Source organism: Dermacentor albipictus, chromosome 4 (genome assembly GCF_038994185.2).
Source record: "Dermacentor albipictus isolate Rhodes 1998 colony chromosome 4, USDA_Dalb.pri_finalv2, whole genome shotgun sequence".
Classification (NCBI taxonomy): Eukaryota; Metazoa; Arthropoda; class Arachnida; order Ixodida; family Ixodidae; genus Dermacentor; species Dermacentor albipictus.
In genome coordinates, this window is record NC_091824.1 from 83,816,027 (window position 1) to 83,833,567 (window position 17,541).

General features: G+C 46.1%; 1 protein-coding gene and 1 long non-coding RNA gene across 3 annotated transcripts in view; one reads left to right on the forward strand and one right to left on the reverse strand.

Moving 5' to 3' along the window:
- The window catches only part of LOC135901180 (uncharacterized), a 472,757-nt gene that overhangs the window by 341,166 nt on the left and 114,050 nt on the right, over nt 1-17,541 (reverse strand). The window contains exon 2 of the long non-coding RNA XR_010564031.1: nt 2,680-2,817. This is a non-coding gene — a long non-coding RNA (uncharacterized lncRNA). The remainder of the gene's footprint in view (nt 1-2,679; nt 2,818-17,541) is intronic.
- LOC135901178 (uncharacterized) overlaps nt 1-17,541 on the forward strand; it is a 273,193-nt gene that overhangs the window by 166,798 nt on the left and 88,854 nt on the right. The window lies entirely within an intron of this gene.

A 17,541-nucleotide genomic window follows, 5' to 3' on the forward strand; every position in this document is an offset into this window, starting at 1 on the left:
ACATCCCGTATTTCACACACCGTTCTCTCTTCACTGTGTCAGAATTGTGCTATCTACTACAGGTATTTTTTTTTTAAATTTGGTGCAGCTAAAATAAAGCACACATGAAATACGCAATCACCATTCGAAGAGCCCTTTCACAACTCACTCGCTTCGAACGAAATCAACACAGACGCTCAAGGGTTGTGAAACGTGAAGCGCGGACACTGTTAATCAGATTATCACTACGTGTTCGACATATCGCCTCGCCTCACGCCTGAAAGCACGGCCTCGCGAAGCACTTTCACTCGGGATAAAGGCAAAGATGGGTCGCACTCCAGTTCGTTCAAGCAGCGGCCGCCAAACGCGTGCTTGTCTAAGTGTCGCCGAAAGTCGCGACTGTCGCCTAGCCCAGCAACTGGAGGACAAACTTATTTCATTTGCGCGACACCCGCCGTGCCGACGGCTGCCTCCTGACGAGCGTGATGCAAGTTTTCTGCCTCCCCGCGTCGCGCCGCTCCTTCTCATCTAGAGGAGCGCTTCGGTTTCCCAACGAATGTAATTGGCTTGGCTCGTGTTCCTAATTAGATAAGCGGACGAGCGGGTAAAAAGTACGGCTAAGGCGTAGGCATGTTCTGCGAAAAATAAAAGAAAAAAGATGAGAGGGGGGAAGGGGGGAGGGGGTTGGGTTGCAGACTGCTTTCGACGCATGATTGGCTCGCTTCCTTCTTCCATCGGAAGAGGGTGAAAGCCCAAGATCACGAAGCATTCATATAAACTGACTGTAAATGGCCGACACCGGCTCTGTTATCGTACGCGTTCGAGTATCGATTGATTAATTTTTATCCCAATTCTCAGCGTGATTGAAGTGCACGGCGTACTAAGCTTCGCAAAAATAAAACAAAACCTGCAATACTTTGAAGAGGTGATTGTGGCATTTTGTTCCCGTCGATACGAAGATACTGCAGCGGAATACATGGAACAAGGTTAGAAGCCTAAAATAAGGAGAAAAAACTTCCTGCTCGCACAATGCCCGCGAGATTGGCAGCACACGTGCACTGTGATAACCTAAGAAGATAGCATGTATGCGTGCCGCGTGAACTTTGCAATGCCATACACATATTGTACAAGTTCCTTGCTAATTTTAGAAAAATGCTCTGAGGCAGATCAATGCCTGTTATTCGTACATTTTCTAAGGGCACTCCATGATGCTTATCCTGGCCATGGATTCTTTGTGTCACTGCTCGAGTGGCTGATTTTGCAGAACTCCGTACGCCGTTGCAATCTGTCCTTTATTTCTACAGGACCCTCGTCAGCAACATTGCATTGCAGCCACGTCGTGAGTGCAGTCACATTATACCAGGTGTTTCTGCGAAGATGATAAGCAATCTTTAAACCTCGCCTGTGGCGGGCAGCACAATTCAAGTCCTTGAGCTGGTCCCCTCTAATGGGCGGACATTACATGCACAAACAAAGCAAAGGCCTAATCGACTAATTAGCAAAATTTAGCAAAGTTTTTAACTGATTATCTTACGGCACAGTGTGCAATTTACAAATTGCAACTTGAAAGACTGCAAGGCATATCTACTCGAAAATATTCTGCGGATTACGTCAGTTTTGAGATATGCGTCATCAAATTCGCAGTAAAAATGCACTGTCGTTCCACAAAATTTTTATAAGAAAACACCGTTTTCTGCATTGAAGCACAAAAGCAACTGGATCACCAATGTATTTTTTCGCAAAGTTCGGGAGTTAATATGTCAGAACTAGTGTTATCCTATGAATTCGTTCCAAGTGACACGTTCCAAGTGGTCTTGCAAGCCGCCCGGTTACAACTTCTAAATTGCAATATGTGCCATAAAGTAATTAATTAAAAACCTAGTTACTGAGGTTTTGTGAATTAGTCACTTCTGCATTACGATTTCTCGTGTAATTGCATCCTATATTTTTTCTTTTCAATAAGAATTTTCCCCTATATTTCCATCGGCTTGAGCATCGACAACCTAAGCTCAAGAAACGCCTATGGCTACAAAGGTTTGGCTTATCACTGAAGCATTAGCACGGAAGTGTTCCTCGATAAGGAAGGACCTATCCCATCCGATAGTAGCAACTATGTTGCTGACCTCTACACTGAACTAGAATAAGTACACTCTACTGACATCTTGTGGCGTTCTGGACAACAATAACTCACGAGAAACATAATTGTTTTACATCATCATTCTCCGAAAGAGAAAATAAAAGAAACTGTCTGATGATTATGCCGCTATTTACACATTTACACCAGTAGATACCTAATTTTATGCAGTTGGTAACTGCAAGCTAGAGTTCAGCACGCTTTAGTTTATCACACCGCACAAAGATGAATACACGAGCGCTTGTTCTCATCTCAGAATTTTTCGTGCCACCCCTCTCTGTCACCAATCTCTTCACATTTCATATTCATGAAAAAATTAAGCGGGGTTTAAAAAAATATAAAGCATGCATGCACACAGTTGGGTTAGATTACTGAAGACAAACACGAACAAGGATGCATGAAGGAATCAATATTGTGCAGACGTGCAGCTTGTTCCAGGCGTCGGAGTAACACCTGGATACCTTATTCTTCCGTTCTTTCTTTCTTTTTCTCTCTTTCCTTTTTTCTTTTTCTTTTTGACCTGGTGTACACGTGGAAAGAAAAATTTCCACGCGCTACCCGTTTACCTTTCAGCTTGTCCTCAGTCCACTTGGTTCAAAAAACGTGCCGTAAGCCGATCCGATATTGAGGGAGCGTCGGGGCTCTGAACGCTTCGCAAAATCGATTCGGGTGCCCTCGGGTGTGCTCGTTGGTTCTAACGCCGCCTGCGCAACGCGATAAAAGGAGACGATAAGCGCCACATGTTGAAAGGCACGACAGCATTGCCACGCTTACAGGAACAAACGCCACCTCTGCATTAACGTGACGCTTCTTTTCCCGCGTTGATGGTTGCTCCTGATTTTTGTGCCTTCAACATTCAATGATAGATCACGCTCCCCCATCATTCACCTTTGAGAGGAAATTTCAAGATTTGAATATCGATCTTCTTTCCTTCCTCTGAGCGTAAATGTAAGCCGGAAGGAGTCAAAATGTGCATGTTCCACGGGCCTTTGCATCGAACACATGTTCCTATGCCTCTGTCTGAACGAAGGAGGTGGCGCAGAAGATAGTCGAATTCAACTAAAGCACAAGCGTTCCGTTTAGTTTTAGAGCGCAGCTCCTAGGCGCCTGTTCTTGCGGCGAACGTCGACTTCCGTCATAACCGACCAAGAGAGCGCAACGGATCAAAAAGCGAACGCGGAGCGCAGGTGGGAGGGAAATATGGTGAGAACGAAGGTAGCGCGAGGAGAAAAGGAGAGGACGAGGGTAAGGCGAAAGCGTGAGAAGGATAGTGCCGCGCAAGACACGCTCTGCAGAGACGATAGCCCCGAGATGGCGCCAAAGTAGCACGCGTCGTCTGTTTACCGACGACGCCACCGATACCGTACATGGAAACAAAGCGCTGCATGAGTGAAGGTCTGTCTGCGGGGCTGCCGTGAATCGCGCCCACGCGCGATCTCCCGATTAACGAGGCCAGCGCCACATTGCGCCACAACGTGCCGCGCGAGACAGGCTGTCGGGGCCGGCCAATATATCGCGAAGTTAAAACACGTATACAGCTGCGCTGAAAGTTCGCATTAGGGAGGATCGTAATCGTCAGTGAATTTTTTTCATCATGTTTTCCAAGTAATTTTACGCCATGTGTCTTTGACCAACATATTCACACCTATATATATATATGTATATATAGCGCTGTGCTGTGTCCTTGTCACGTCCCTGTCTTTTCCGAATTGCGCTAATGGCCTTGCCATTATGAGTAAACCATACCAACTAGCCCGAAGTAATTTTTGTAACTAAAACTAAACATAGAGAAAAAGTACTTTTTGGCAAGGTGTGGTTCAAGGGGTGGTTCATACTGAGTTCTGCATTATGCGCAGTACACTACAGAATTAAGTAAACGTACAGCGCTATCTATATTTCGACATACCTTTCCCATGTGCTTGAAAGCTTCAATTTCAGACCAATCGCCTGCCCAAATAACATCGTTTTAGTGTGCAGACGACTGCGGAAGTCTAGCTAACACGGATGCCGCAATACTTAAAAAGTTATATTGCGTGGCAACCTTGCCACTCAATTTTTCAATTTCCGTAGAGTGATATCGACGTGTCAACTGTTCCTCCGGACAAGCTGGCTTTACCTGTTGTGACAACATTCATTTATTTATTTATTTATTTATTTATTTATTTATTTATTTATTTATTTATTTATTTATTTATTTATTTATTTATTAATTCCTGGCTTGAATACCGGGCCCAAGAAATGTTTACGGTTGAGGTAGCAAGCACTAGGTTGTTCTATGTCATATGCTGTGAATGAGAGGCTCTGCCTATTGTTCCATGACGGGCGTGTTCAGCCATCTTGAAACGACTATCGGAGCATGCAGTTGATGAAGATTTGCTATTCTTGCGAAACGCGCATGGACATGCTACAAGGCAAAACAAAAGGCATCAACGACAGCTGCTGAACTGAGAGCCCTGCGTGCGGCTCTTCATTTCATTCAGGAGGAACCACTCCATCCATGGTCAATCTTCTCTGATTCTAAGGCAGCCCTACAGAGTGTACTCTCAGCACTGCGCCATGGATTACATGAGCAGCTCGTCGCACAGATAAGAAAAGTGCGCCATCAATAGCTGATGATGGACACAATATAATATATCAGTGATTGCCTATTCACTGTGGCATACATGGCAATGATCGAGCGGACGCAGCTGCCTGATTTGCCCATGACGGCATCAACTGCGGTGCCATTCCTCTTTCAAGAGCCGACGCAGCGAAAAAATGTTCCGCGCCTACGCGTGACCTAACATTAGCTCAACGGACATCATCTGAATTCACAAGTGGGCACCTTCGTACCATAATTTACTGCTCCGTATTCCGCCCGACCTTCTACAACGTAACTGCACCCTTCTAGTCTGTCTATGGCTTGGAGTAGTATGTTCAAATGCATATACTCCTTTCTTATCGGAAACACCAACAGCCCACTTTGTGACGTTTGCGGGTGCAACGAAACAACTGCTCACCTTTTTTGTGAGTGCTCTCGTTTCAACCGGCAAAAAACAGCCTTCTCAGTCATCCTAGAACAACTGTGCAAGCGTCCAATAACGAAAAATAACATCCTTCGAAACTGGCCTACGCGAACATCAGCACGAGCCGCAATGAAGGCGCTGCTGCGCTATTTAAAAGACACAGGACTCTGTGACCAATTGTGACTGCACTCTGTGGGACGTAGGATGGGACTATGCAACACAAGGAACGCCTTCGCATACTGCGTAACATGGCCGACAGAAACAGTTCTGTATTGTATGTATGTGTGTGCTTTCTTTTTCTTTCTTTTTTCGTTCTTTTTCTCTCTCTGTCTCTCATCTTTCGTATCCCTTTCCCCTCCGCTGATACAGGGCAGCCAATCGGAGGTAAACTCTAGTGAACTTCCCTGTCTTTCCATTGCCCCTCTCTCTCTCTCTCTCTCTCTCTCTCTCTCTCTCTCTCTCTGTTCTTTCCTTTCTTTTCACTTTTTAGATTAGTCCCTCTTCATTGCTTTGGTTGTTTTCGGTTGCCAACATCCACGCTTTACAAAAATTGGAGATGTTGATGCACTATTTAAGGCGCCGACTACTCCTTCGCTCTTGAATGGGTCTAACCTACAACTCATAGGGTTAAAGATTACATATCAAACAATATTCTCATACAAGCACCAGGACTTGTCAAGCAATGTTTTCTCACTAACACTATGATGTAATAAAATACATGGTACATTCAACATACAAGTTCAATAACTCCACAGCACTGTCAAATAAAGTCACAGGAATACAAATGATATACTGTCGCCTAATAATACAGTCCCTAGTCAGCGGGTGGCGCATACATCGTGTAAATGCAAATGATACTGTCACCTAACAATACAGTCTCTAGCCACTGGGTGGTGCATGTATCGTGGAAATGCAGATAATACTCTCACCTAACAATACAGTCCCTTGTCAGTGGGTGGTGCATGCATCGTGTAAGTGCATTATCACATATAGTCAGAACAGACCAGGCAACTTAACATAATCCACAAGCCCACACATACATACAGGGACATTGAAATGAAAGGAACATCGAAAGCTTTAATAACGGCCAGAAATGCCGCTGTCTTCGAGAAAAGTTTTTCACGCTTTTAAAGCGCTCTTCTGCAAGGCTGTTGTTGGCTAAGTACCCATAAGCGTCTTTCAACTGAAAGCTGGGCGCTGTAATGACATTAGAGTTGATTTAACTCGGTGTCTTGGTGCGTCGTGATGTTGGTGATCCAGAAGGAGGGGATGTGCATTTTCGTATACAATCCACAGTCACACTCGGGGGTTTCCGCACGGCAAATTCTATGTAAGAAATGTTTTGTGTAGGCAGTTATTAGCCTTAATCAATGAATGAGGGTTTCCATATTTCTGTCTAATGACAATGGAAATTTCAATTCAAGAAACGGATCGATATGGTACAAATCCGAGCTCTTAGAATTCTGGTCAAACCACGTATTTCTACTCATTGTGAAATAAGTAATGCCGCAAATAATGCCGCACAATTCACTGTTTGATGTTGGGAGCGGAACCACATCATCTTTGAGATGTGCTTGTCATGCTGCTTCATCGGCTGCTCTGTTGCCAGGAATGTTGCAATGCCCTGGTATCCACACGAATGCTATTTCATGCTTCGCTTGGCTTGCCTTTGTGAGCTCTTTAAGTGTTTCGTATATTATACTACCACTGTTTGTTTTTTCTTTTGTGTTGCAGAGTGATGTTAGTGCCGCCTGTGAATCGCTGTCAATTACATATTTTTGCGCATCTCTTACTCAAGTTATAAATTTTATTGCACATAGGACTGCGAATAGTTCAGCCGTTGTGGACGAATTAGCGCGCTATAACTTAAATGATGCTTGTGTATTGAGGTATGGTGTAATGAATGCTGACGTTGAAGAGGTTGCTGCACTGTAGCCATATGTATAGACGTGCCTGAATCGTGGATACCGCATATATATCTGATAAAGTGCTAGTTGTTGCGCAGCTTGTATGAACATGTCTCTTTTTCCGAATATCCCGTCTACGGACAATTCAAATTTTTGTGGTGTAAGCAGCCATGGAAAATATTCGACGTCTGAGTTTCAAAATTCATTTCCTGGCAATATATAGAGATTTCCGTAAATTTCTTGATGAACATAACTTCTATCTCGCTTTATTATATCTAGAGCCTGTGGGCGGCTTTTATGCTGTGTTCGAAGACGAAAATAATCCCATGTTACAGCCTCTAGTGAACCTTGCTATTCCTGGAATTACAAAGAAGGCCAATCATCTATCGCCGGCTCTGTGGCGACTGATACTGCCGTTACTGCACCAGATATACTATGACCGCATACATATATGTACCGACGGTTCGACTTCACCTACCAGCACAACTGCCGCTTTCGTCGTTCCAGCTAGGCAGATTACAATTAAATTCGAAATGACAAACATGACTACAGAACTTGCAGCCCTCCATGCCGTTGTGAACTACGTTTCCGAATAGCCGGCACAGAAATGGGTTATATTTTGTGAGTGTAAGGCAGCTCTTCATTGTATCAAGTTTGTCTTACATCACAGAACATACGAGTAGACGATATCCGAAATTGAGGAAATACACCCTCATGCTCTGTTAACAAGGCACAACATTGGATTCCTGCTCACTGTCGCTTCTTAGGCAACGACTTTTTGACAGGGCTGCCCCGTCTGCCCACGAAGACACCCAGACGCTTCCCATACATTTGGCGAGGACGCGCGCTGCCAGGGAACATGGTCTGCTTGCACCCAAAAAGTCACAAGATTCCTGGAGTTCAAGTGCCTTCAATTCCCGATTGCATAAGCTGGACCCCTTGCTGCGGCTACAACTACCATCCAGCCTTTCCTGCAGTGAAACAACCTTGGTGTGCCGCTTGCGGCTGGGAGTGGCGTTCACGAACGCTTATTCCTGTCGTACGGGATTAGCCGAGAGCCCGATGTGCGACTCCTGTAGGTGCGAGGAAACCATCAAGCACCTATTGTGTATCTGTCCTTGCTACGATGTACAACGCCTTTCTCTCAGCGCAACTCTAAAGCGACTGAACTCGAAACCATTCTCCGAGTCAAAGATACTCGGACTGTGACCACATGCGTCACTGGCACAAGAAGTGATTTGGGCACTAGTACAGTACTTGAAGTGCACCGGTTTGACTGGCCGCTTATAGTGCATCCTCCTACGTGCCCTCATTGCTCACTCTCTTCCTTTTTTTTTGTCTTATATTCCCCATTTTACCTTACCCCCAGTCTCGGGTAGCAGACCAGACGTTCGTCTGGCTCACCTCCCTGCCTTTCCTCTCCTTGTTTTCTCATTCTTTCTCTTGTCTTCTCCTTCAAATTCAAGCCTACAATGAGCAAACTTGTTTGCATTTTCGAACGCTGCCGAGTGCTTTGGAACCAACAGGACAAAGGGGGCCTTCCCTGTGTTGCGTCCCTCGAGTATCGTTGAATCCGGCACTGTTCCCCCATGTTCCCGTCGGAAGTGCACTCTCGACGTCCGTTCCAAGCCGAGAAGTGCGCCGGCGGAGTTTGCGCGGCGCTTTTCGTGATCTCGCCTTCTTCGCCGTGGTTTGCTTCCTTTATTTTTTCTCTCGCTGTATTTTTCGAGCCGCTTCCCAACGGAGCGTATCGAATTGAATACAGCGATATCGTTTTCCCGTCGTTATAGAGCCAACTGTGTGGGTTCTTTTTTTTATGTGTGTGTGGCGGCTCTGTCTATGTCTCTCGTTGCCCGAAAAACTGCATTTGTCTGCGCTGTAGAAGAGAGGAAGTGATTGTGAAGCGATGGGGATACTGAGATGGAATGGGATGGCAGGAAACGTTGCAAAGAAGAAAGGGGGGCGCACTCTTTCCGCCTTCACAGGAGCCCATCTCGCGCCGATCGCACTCCCGCGGTACCATTCTTCGCCAATCGCAGAAGCGCGCTGCTATCGGAGCTTTTTGTGCTGCCTCGTTTTGGGTGCGTTTTTCTTCCCAGTTCCAGCTGCGCCACTACGAAAGGTTCACCGGGTACGTCCCTTCCCTTTAGCTTCTCCCCGCGAGTGAGCTTCTCGACCGATTTACGCCCACGCGCTGCTCTATACTGACGTCACACTAGCTCGCTGAGTGAGGGCCATCAAGAGAGACAGAAGAAAAGGGAAAGGCGGGGACGTCAACCAGAGGGGAAGACTGGGCTTGCTACCCTACGCTGGGGAGAGAAAGGAGGGAAACGAAAAGTGACAGGAAAGTATAATGATAGAGAGAAAGGGGGCACAGATAAACATTCACAGTCGATTACTGTCACCGCATACTATCACCGCGCAGCACAGTAGCACTTAAGAAGAAGAAGAAGAAGAAGAAGCTTATTTTTACCACATAAGTACACTGATATATACAAAGCGGTAGGGATGGCAGGATAAAAGGATGGCAGGATAATAGCGCCATAACCATCAGTTCAGGCTACAGCCGCTTGTCCAAGTCTGTTGTCCTTGAAAACCGTAACAGTGCCCTCGTCGCCCTCCGCTGCTATGGCTTGTGGTGTCGGCATCCTAAAGTAATTTCCTCGGTTAAAGGTATTTGGTCGAAGCGTGCTTATTGCGATTGCGAGCGGTCGTCTCTGTAAACTGTAGCGAGAACAGTCACACAGAACGCGTTGAAGAGCCTCCTCGCATCCACAGTCATCACACGACGCATCTTTGGTCCACCCGATTCGGAATGCAAAAGACTTCGTAAAGGCCACTCCTAGCCGTAATCGACAACGCAGGGTAGTTTCGCGTCGGCAAAGTCCAGCTGAACCATCGAGCGAAGAAATATCGGAATAGGCCTGTTAAGCTAAGATCATGAAGTTCAACATTTTGGATGCGGGCAAAACAACGCCTCTTGAGCCGGAACTCGAAGAGGAATCAAATCACGAATTCCTTGCTATAGTCCAAACGATATTATATTTTTGTTTATTTTTTTGTCAGCGCATTGCTGCCTTGGCCGCTTGGTGTGGCCGTTCCTTTGCGCAATCAAGCTTACAGTGAATGGTTCCGCTCTAAACCAGCGGTCTTTCCGTCATATTAGGCTCTCTGTTTTTACGGGCTGCCGCTTTTCTTTAGTGCGTGGTCGTTGCGTAATTCCTATGCTCTCTTACTACGCTTCTCCTCTGCAATGTACCTCGTACCTTGAGGGGAAAATAAGTTAATTTAAAGCTGGTGCATATGTCAAAATGCTACGTTTTTCTTTTTTGGAAGAGTTCACTGAAACTTCATAGTAAACTGCAACAAAATAAAGTAAGAGAACGCAAAATGTACTTTCATTGCGAGCTCGTGACAGCTTCGCGCGCGTGCCTACCGCGTACTCTCATGTAACGTTTCATACATTTCGTGCAAACTTGCAGTTTCGCGTAAACTGTGACGCCCCGCTCGCGTACGCTCAACACACTTTGATTTTTTCGGCTAGATGCGTTCAATGTGGGTAAGGTTTGCCTATAATGTAATAAATAAATGCGTCGCCCGAAGGTGGAGTCGAAAGTCTGTCTTCCAAATAGAATTCCGAAACGCTAACCTTCAGGCCGCGATGGCACGCATGCTTCTTGCGTGACAGAGTCAAATCTCTAAGGGCCTGACGCATGCGTCACGTGCCAGTCTGTCGCATTCTTCAATCGTAACAGCCTGCGCTTCCACACGCTGTGTTAGACGGCACAGCCTTCCGGGCTCACTCCGTATCTTCTGCTAGATAGCTCTAAAGTGGATGAAGTCCTCCGGTAATGTTATCGCGTTAGCAAAGCCTCAGCGTCTCAGTTTCTACTCTATATGAAGCAGCTAGCGCGCTGATGTCAGGTTTTTTTTTCTTTGTTCCTGAAAATGTAGCTTGTTGCATACAAGAATTTTGTGCTGGGAAATGTCCGTTTCGTCCTCCTCATGCACTTATTAAGCACACACTACGAAATTTCGACATATTTTTCTTATTCAGTGAATCATGCTAACGAAAGCTTTGTTTGTAACGTGAAATTCTACGAAGCTGTGAATTTTTATGATAGGTTCGGGGTACTGGTTCAGATTTGTATTTCAGGAAGCCGCTGAAATATTAACTTCTTTCTTTAGATGCAGATTTAAATTTCTTTCATATTATTTGAACGGTTGCCTTATGAAAGAACTCAGGCGTTTGAAATCTATTTAAACACCAGTTATAGAGTTTCGCCTGGACAAAACTTATTTTAGTTGCTCTCTTTTATTTGAATAAACATACGGAAGCGTGTTTCTTTATTTTTTATTTTTTTATTTTTTGAAGTGGGCCTTATGTTGAATTTTGTGTATTCCTGCTTCTATTATGTCACCCTGCTGTTGTAATTTAATTTTTGGTATAAATTTCTCATCGAAATCAATGCAGACGCAAATAATTTTGTCTGCATTGCATGTACGTGCGTGGCTGAAAGCGCTTTGAGGTGTGTGCCCAGATTTTTGCACTTTGAGAGTACGCGGACAGGGAACACATTTATACCGATGGTTCCACAAACATCCAGTGTTCGTCCGGTGCTGTGGTTGTCCCAGCAAAAGCTATTACCATCAGCTTTAGGACTGACCACCCAACAACATCGACATCTGCTGAACTAGCTGCTCTTCGCGCTGCACTTCGTGTCGTCAATCGGGAGCCGCCTCGGCAATGGTCAATCTTCAGCGATTCAAAGGCAGCCCTACAATCTGTACTATCAGCTCTGCATCGCGGGCCATTCGAACAGCTCGTATTCGATATTAGATGCCTACTCCATACATCACAGGAGAAAGGACACCATGTGACGTTTCAGTGGCTGCCAAGTCACTGCGGCGTCACTGGAAATGAAGACGCCGATAATGCCGCTCGGGCAGCTCTTGAAGACGCACAAGAAGAGGCCATACCGCTTTCACGATCCGACGCAGCTAGCAGACTTCGAGTGCTTGCACATGAGATCACGCTATCTCTATGGTGCACACCAAACAGCCAGACCACCCAGAGCAACCGTCAATACCACCTGCCCTCTTTGATGCATCTCTATATGCCATCTGGACTGCGTCGAAGAGAGGCGACCCTGCTTTATCGCTTATGGCTGGGGGTGGCTTTCACCAAATCTTACTCCTTCCGCATTGGAATGGCCGACAACGATCTCTGTAATGCCTGTCTTTGCGAGGAGACGCTGGAACATGTTCTGTGCGACTGTCCTGACTATAACGTTCAGCGACAGTCCCTGGCATCTGTTCTAGCGCGCCTTGACAGTAGACCATTGTCGCTCGACACGATTTTCACATGCCGCCGACAGAAGATATCGCAGGTGAAGGCGACAAAGGCACTACTTCGGTTTTTGAAAGAGACGGGATTGGACAAGCGGCTGTGAGAGTAACGTCGCGTACCATGCCAGAATGATGGACTCCAACGGACGATGTGTGTGTGCTGTGATATGTGCTCTCTCTCCCTCTCCCCCTTCCCCATCTTTAATCTCCCCCATCCCTCTCCCATGTGTAGGGTAGCAAACCGGTTAAGCCATACTGGTTAACCTCCCTACCTTTCCTTCTCCACTTTTTCCTTCCTTCCTTCCTTCCTTGCACTTTGAAATAAGAAAACTGGTTTGTTCATACCAGTGGATGCAACTGCCAATTGTCGTCACCCACTGCAAAGAAGGAGATGTCAAAGAACAAAAGCAACTATTGTATCTACTTTTTATCCTTGTGACATATAGCAATGAGCTTGTCGAAGAATAATTCTTCGAATCGAAACAGTAAACAGCTACTGCGCCGAGTACTTGTGCAATGCGTCTAGGCATCAAACAATGCTATAAGTGCTTTCTCTCAATATTTCTTTGGCGCTAAACATAGGCAAAAAAATATAAAGAATACAAGACGAAAGCCCTTCAGAAATGTTTATGCGAACAAGCCCTCGGACACTAGGATTAGGTGCCCGTAATCGATCGTCTCAAGCAGCACTAAATTAACGAAAACAAGCGCTAAGGTTGGGAGATTCTGTCACTGTGATATTCGCAAACCATGAAACTCGTGCGTTCTTTCTTTTTCGACATTTTCCAAAGCATGAAGGAAGGAAATGAAGCTTGCGACATACAACACGCAATTACAATTGGCTGCGGAGCAGGTGAAATAATCAAAAGGCGACATCGTCTACAAAACAACAAATGTGTCCTGTCTTGCAGAACAGCGGGAACACTCACGGGAATCTAAATGAATTGGGCATCAGAGCGAAAGCTAGAAAGAAGAAAAAAACAAAGGAGCCGAGAAGATTATGCCCGAGATTGTAAACGTAACCAACAGACAAAGTAATGACCGAAGTAAGTAATGCGCCCGTTACTGCCTATACAAATACCACACTGGAGCACACAGAGCGATGGCCACGAGGTCAGGGGACACTGGATAGTAACGGCACTACAGAGACAAAGCGATGAGACCGAAAGGGCGCGCGCACGTATTTACGCAGCGGGGCGCGGTACACAGCAAGCGTTGTTGCATCTGGGAGAGCGCTTCATACGCTTCGACGACTCCGAATAGGTGTAGAGTTTTTTCGGAAGACCGGTATCTCCAGGTATGGACCTTATTGCCGCGCAGCCTTGCTAGCGGCCAAAGGAAAGTGGTCAGGCTGCATTGAATTTCTGCGTCACGCCGGCCTTTTAGCCCTGCAGGAAGTTGCCGAGGAGCAGGTCTCACAAAGTACAACAGATGTCCTTTGAAGGTAGCCCTGTACTTTCTTCAACGTGGTGGGTCTGGCATTCTAACCCTTCCTACCGTACTCAATGGTTGCGGAACGCGCACCGTCTTTCTTGGTTTCTTTTTTTTTAAATGCCCACTAATTCAATTAGCTGCACGCATGCGCATGCTTTCGGTCACCTTGCTGGCAACCTGACTGCAGGAAATAAGACGGAAGTTTGAAGTGAGCCCAATTAATGTTCACTGTGATCTTTCCCGATGCAATACACTGGAAAAAATAAGAAGCGTGAGGACTCCACGAACACTTTGTCTCTGTTTATATTGTGTCGCAGTGCATGCCGCTGCATATACGAAGGCTTGAGAAGTATGACTACGAAGAATAGATAACGATCGTTTGTTCGGCATACTCCACACACAAAAGCGAATGAGGACACGCAAGGAGGTCATAAAAGAAATGGCAGACGTTAGTTTGCTGTTGTCATCCGTGTTAGCTCTTTAAAAGCCGGTTTAGTGATCGTCATAAATGTTTGTACTCATACTGCTTGACACCCATTTGCCCTGCACTAATGTACAGAAGAGCGGAAGCCTCCATATTACTTAGGCTTACGCAAAAAAACTTGACTTTACCGAGCTAACCACTTGAGATCGGTTTCACGTTCCGGAAAACTTCAGCTCACCGCTTCCGTTAGGTTATTAGGTTCCGTTAAGTTATTCCGCATTCTCTAAGCTGCCTGCAACCCTGTCGTGGATATTGCGCTGCGCTGTGAACTTAGTTTTCAGAGTAAATACGCCTCTAGTAAAGGGCGCTTTCCCACAGCTTATATACTCGTGCGGGTAAGCATATTCTGTAGGCACTGTTTTCGGCGGCTCTTTAATATAACTCATTACTAAGCAACGTTGTTCTGCCACATAAATATTCCGACTATAATCATCTCGTTGTGGGTGTTCTAAGTACCATGCTGAAAGATACTGCAGGAGTGCTTTTAAGCAGAGCCCAACTAATGGAGGAGCAGAAACGCCAATGCATGGTCTTGCATAGCCTAAGCGATTTTTTTTTTATTTCGTGGTGTAGCCTATTGCAAATCCATAATTGAAGGAGGCTAGCGTGCCCTTCCAGGCACTTATGGTGTCTCTTTTAATCAGACTCAGTGAGCCGGCTTTGACGTATTTATGTCTGTACTTTATTGGGCTTGAGTCTAACGTAGCCTGTCGTTTTCACGTTCGCGTTGCGACAAACTTTAGCGCCTCCTCGTATCCTCCTTGTTTTAACTGGAACTTTCGATTGTATTAAAGGGGAAAAAATAGCTCACATTGTCACCACTGCAGTGATTGTTCTTTATTAAAAACACAAAAATTCTGAAACAAGCTGTTATTATCAAGAGGTTCGTGCACCCTTCAGCGAACAAAGTTATGTGCTTGCAGATAAAGAAAACAACGAACTTTTATGCCTTCATGTCTTTCGCTGCGCCAGCTGCCTCGGTCGTGAAAGGGGTAACAAAATTTATAACTATACTGTCTACACCTTATCCGCGACGTTGTTTTGCTGGCCTGTCTCGCACTGCGGCTTTAGTATTACTAACGTCACATTCGGTGACTTTTCACATGATCGCGTCTACAACTTTCGTGTTTCCTCTGGCAAGCTGTTCAAGCAGGACCAACGTTTTTCTTGCTTTCTACGTCAACAAACAAGTAGCAAGATTTGCCGCAAATACAAAAGAACGGCGGCCTTAGGCCGCGATTGTAAAACTTATTAAACCCGGTGTGTCTGCTTTGGCTGCCATAAAGAGTTGCAGAAAACGACGGGAAAGAAAGAAACGTGTAAACAGTAGCCAATGTTAGGACATTGCGGCGAGGATATGAAAAGAAGTTACAACATGGCCTCCCCTGGAGCATGGCGTATACACGCTGCGGCAATTTGCCGCGATGAAAGCAAAGGCAATCTTTGAGACCTCGGCGGTGTTTGTTCTCGCGGAGTTTCATCTGGCCCGCGTGGTGAAATAGGAGTGGCCGACGCAACTTCTATTACGTTCCGGATTGTGTGTCCTTGTTTCACTGCGCTCACGTTTCCTTGGTCCCCTGTGGCGCAGCATTTCTGCAATTCAGTTTTTCCTTTACTTCTTACGGCATACAATCTCAAATTCCTCGCAAAGCATTCGGGGCGTGTTTTACGGTGTCGACTGCTTTTTGTCTTGCGGGGTTTACTAAAGTGCTCGTAGGAACGTACCGCAGTATACAATGTCAACACGTCCGGCCTGTGCTTCCTTGTTTTTTTCACCGCGATCAAGTAACGGCCACTGCGAATTGTGCACGTTGCTCGAAACAGTATCCGGAACTTCCGGAGTACTGTAAGTTTCATGTTTCCACCTTTGGTGGTTACTCAGGTAATAACCTTTGCAAATGCCACGCGATACTCGAAATTCGAAATCCAAAATAACCGAGATGCACGAGTATTGAAAGCCTTGCGTTCTTACTCTTGCTACCATCGTGCTCAGACTGGGAGGCGACGTGGGCGAGGCAAAGTGGTGTATCTGTACGGCCGATAGCTGCAGCAGTCGTTTCGGGTCAGATTTAGACATCGCAGATACAAGAGGAATTTACTTGCCAGTGCGCAGCGAATGTACGTACATCGCGCCACGTAGTACGTATGAAAAAAGTTTCAACATGGCATCTCTTGAAGCATGGCTTATACACACTACGAGATTTTACCCTTAGTAGGAGACGATAAAGCTGCATTTTGTCACCATCGTCTGCGCTCCCACTCTCTTTTGCTTTTGTATATTCTGCTCATTCTCCCATACGCGACGTAGCGGTTCGCCGACAAAGCTTCATCGAAAAGCCTGTAGTCATTTTTCATATTAAAGTTTTTTTTTATCTCGCTCCTCTTACCTGCGCACACTTTAGCGCAAATTTGCCACCAAAATATGCAAGAAGAAGCATATACTGCAACAAGATAACTCCTTACCGAAAGAAATCGGCAGTGGCTTAGCTCGGCTATGCCAGGATATACGTAGCGAAAGCTAAGGCATAGCATGGTTAGCCTTGGCTAATCTTGATTGCAAGTCCAGGTTAGTCTGGTCGTCTAGCTTTGTTGCGGCGTTTAGCCAGCCGTTCGGCGCGCTGTTCGTCTGTTTCCTGGACGATTCGTTTCCTCTTCATCTCGTTCCGACGTCGATTCCGAGCCTGCTTGTCAGAATTGTCGTCGTCCATATTGCCGCCTCGACTGTGGTTGCGGGGCACGCGAGCTCTCCTTTTGAATCGTCCGGCATGTTATCAGGCATGCGATGCAGCTGACGAAGCGAGCGGAGGCGAGCGCAACGACGAGGAACGCGTGGTGACGTCATACCAAGCGGCGGCGCAGAAAGGTGCGGCGGTGCGCAGCGGCGGAACACCTGTGGCTTGGTGCAACTAGTGGCGCATGCGCAGTAGTGACTAGGGATCGACGTCATGTGCCTCCTCGGAGCACCGCCACAGCAAAATTGCAAATTCGCGGCCAGTAAAGCTTTCGCTTTCAATGGAAACTGCTACTGCGCCTACCTTGCGCTTTGTCTTCCCTGAATTTAGCAATTTCAGCGCGCTCACTAAATGTGCGCTGCGTGGTTCGCTCCGCAGCGCAGCAGTCATAGACTACGAGGGAAATAACACTACTCAATAAGTTGTAAGGGCGGTAAGTGAACTGCGTGTATAGACGCACATTGACACCAACTCCGTAATGCATAATGTGTTGCTTGTTTTTTTTTAAAGCGAAAGC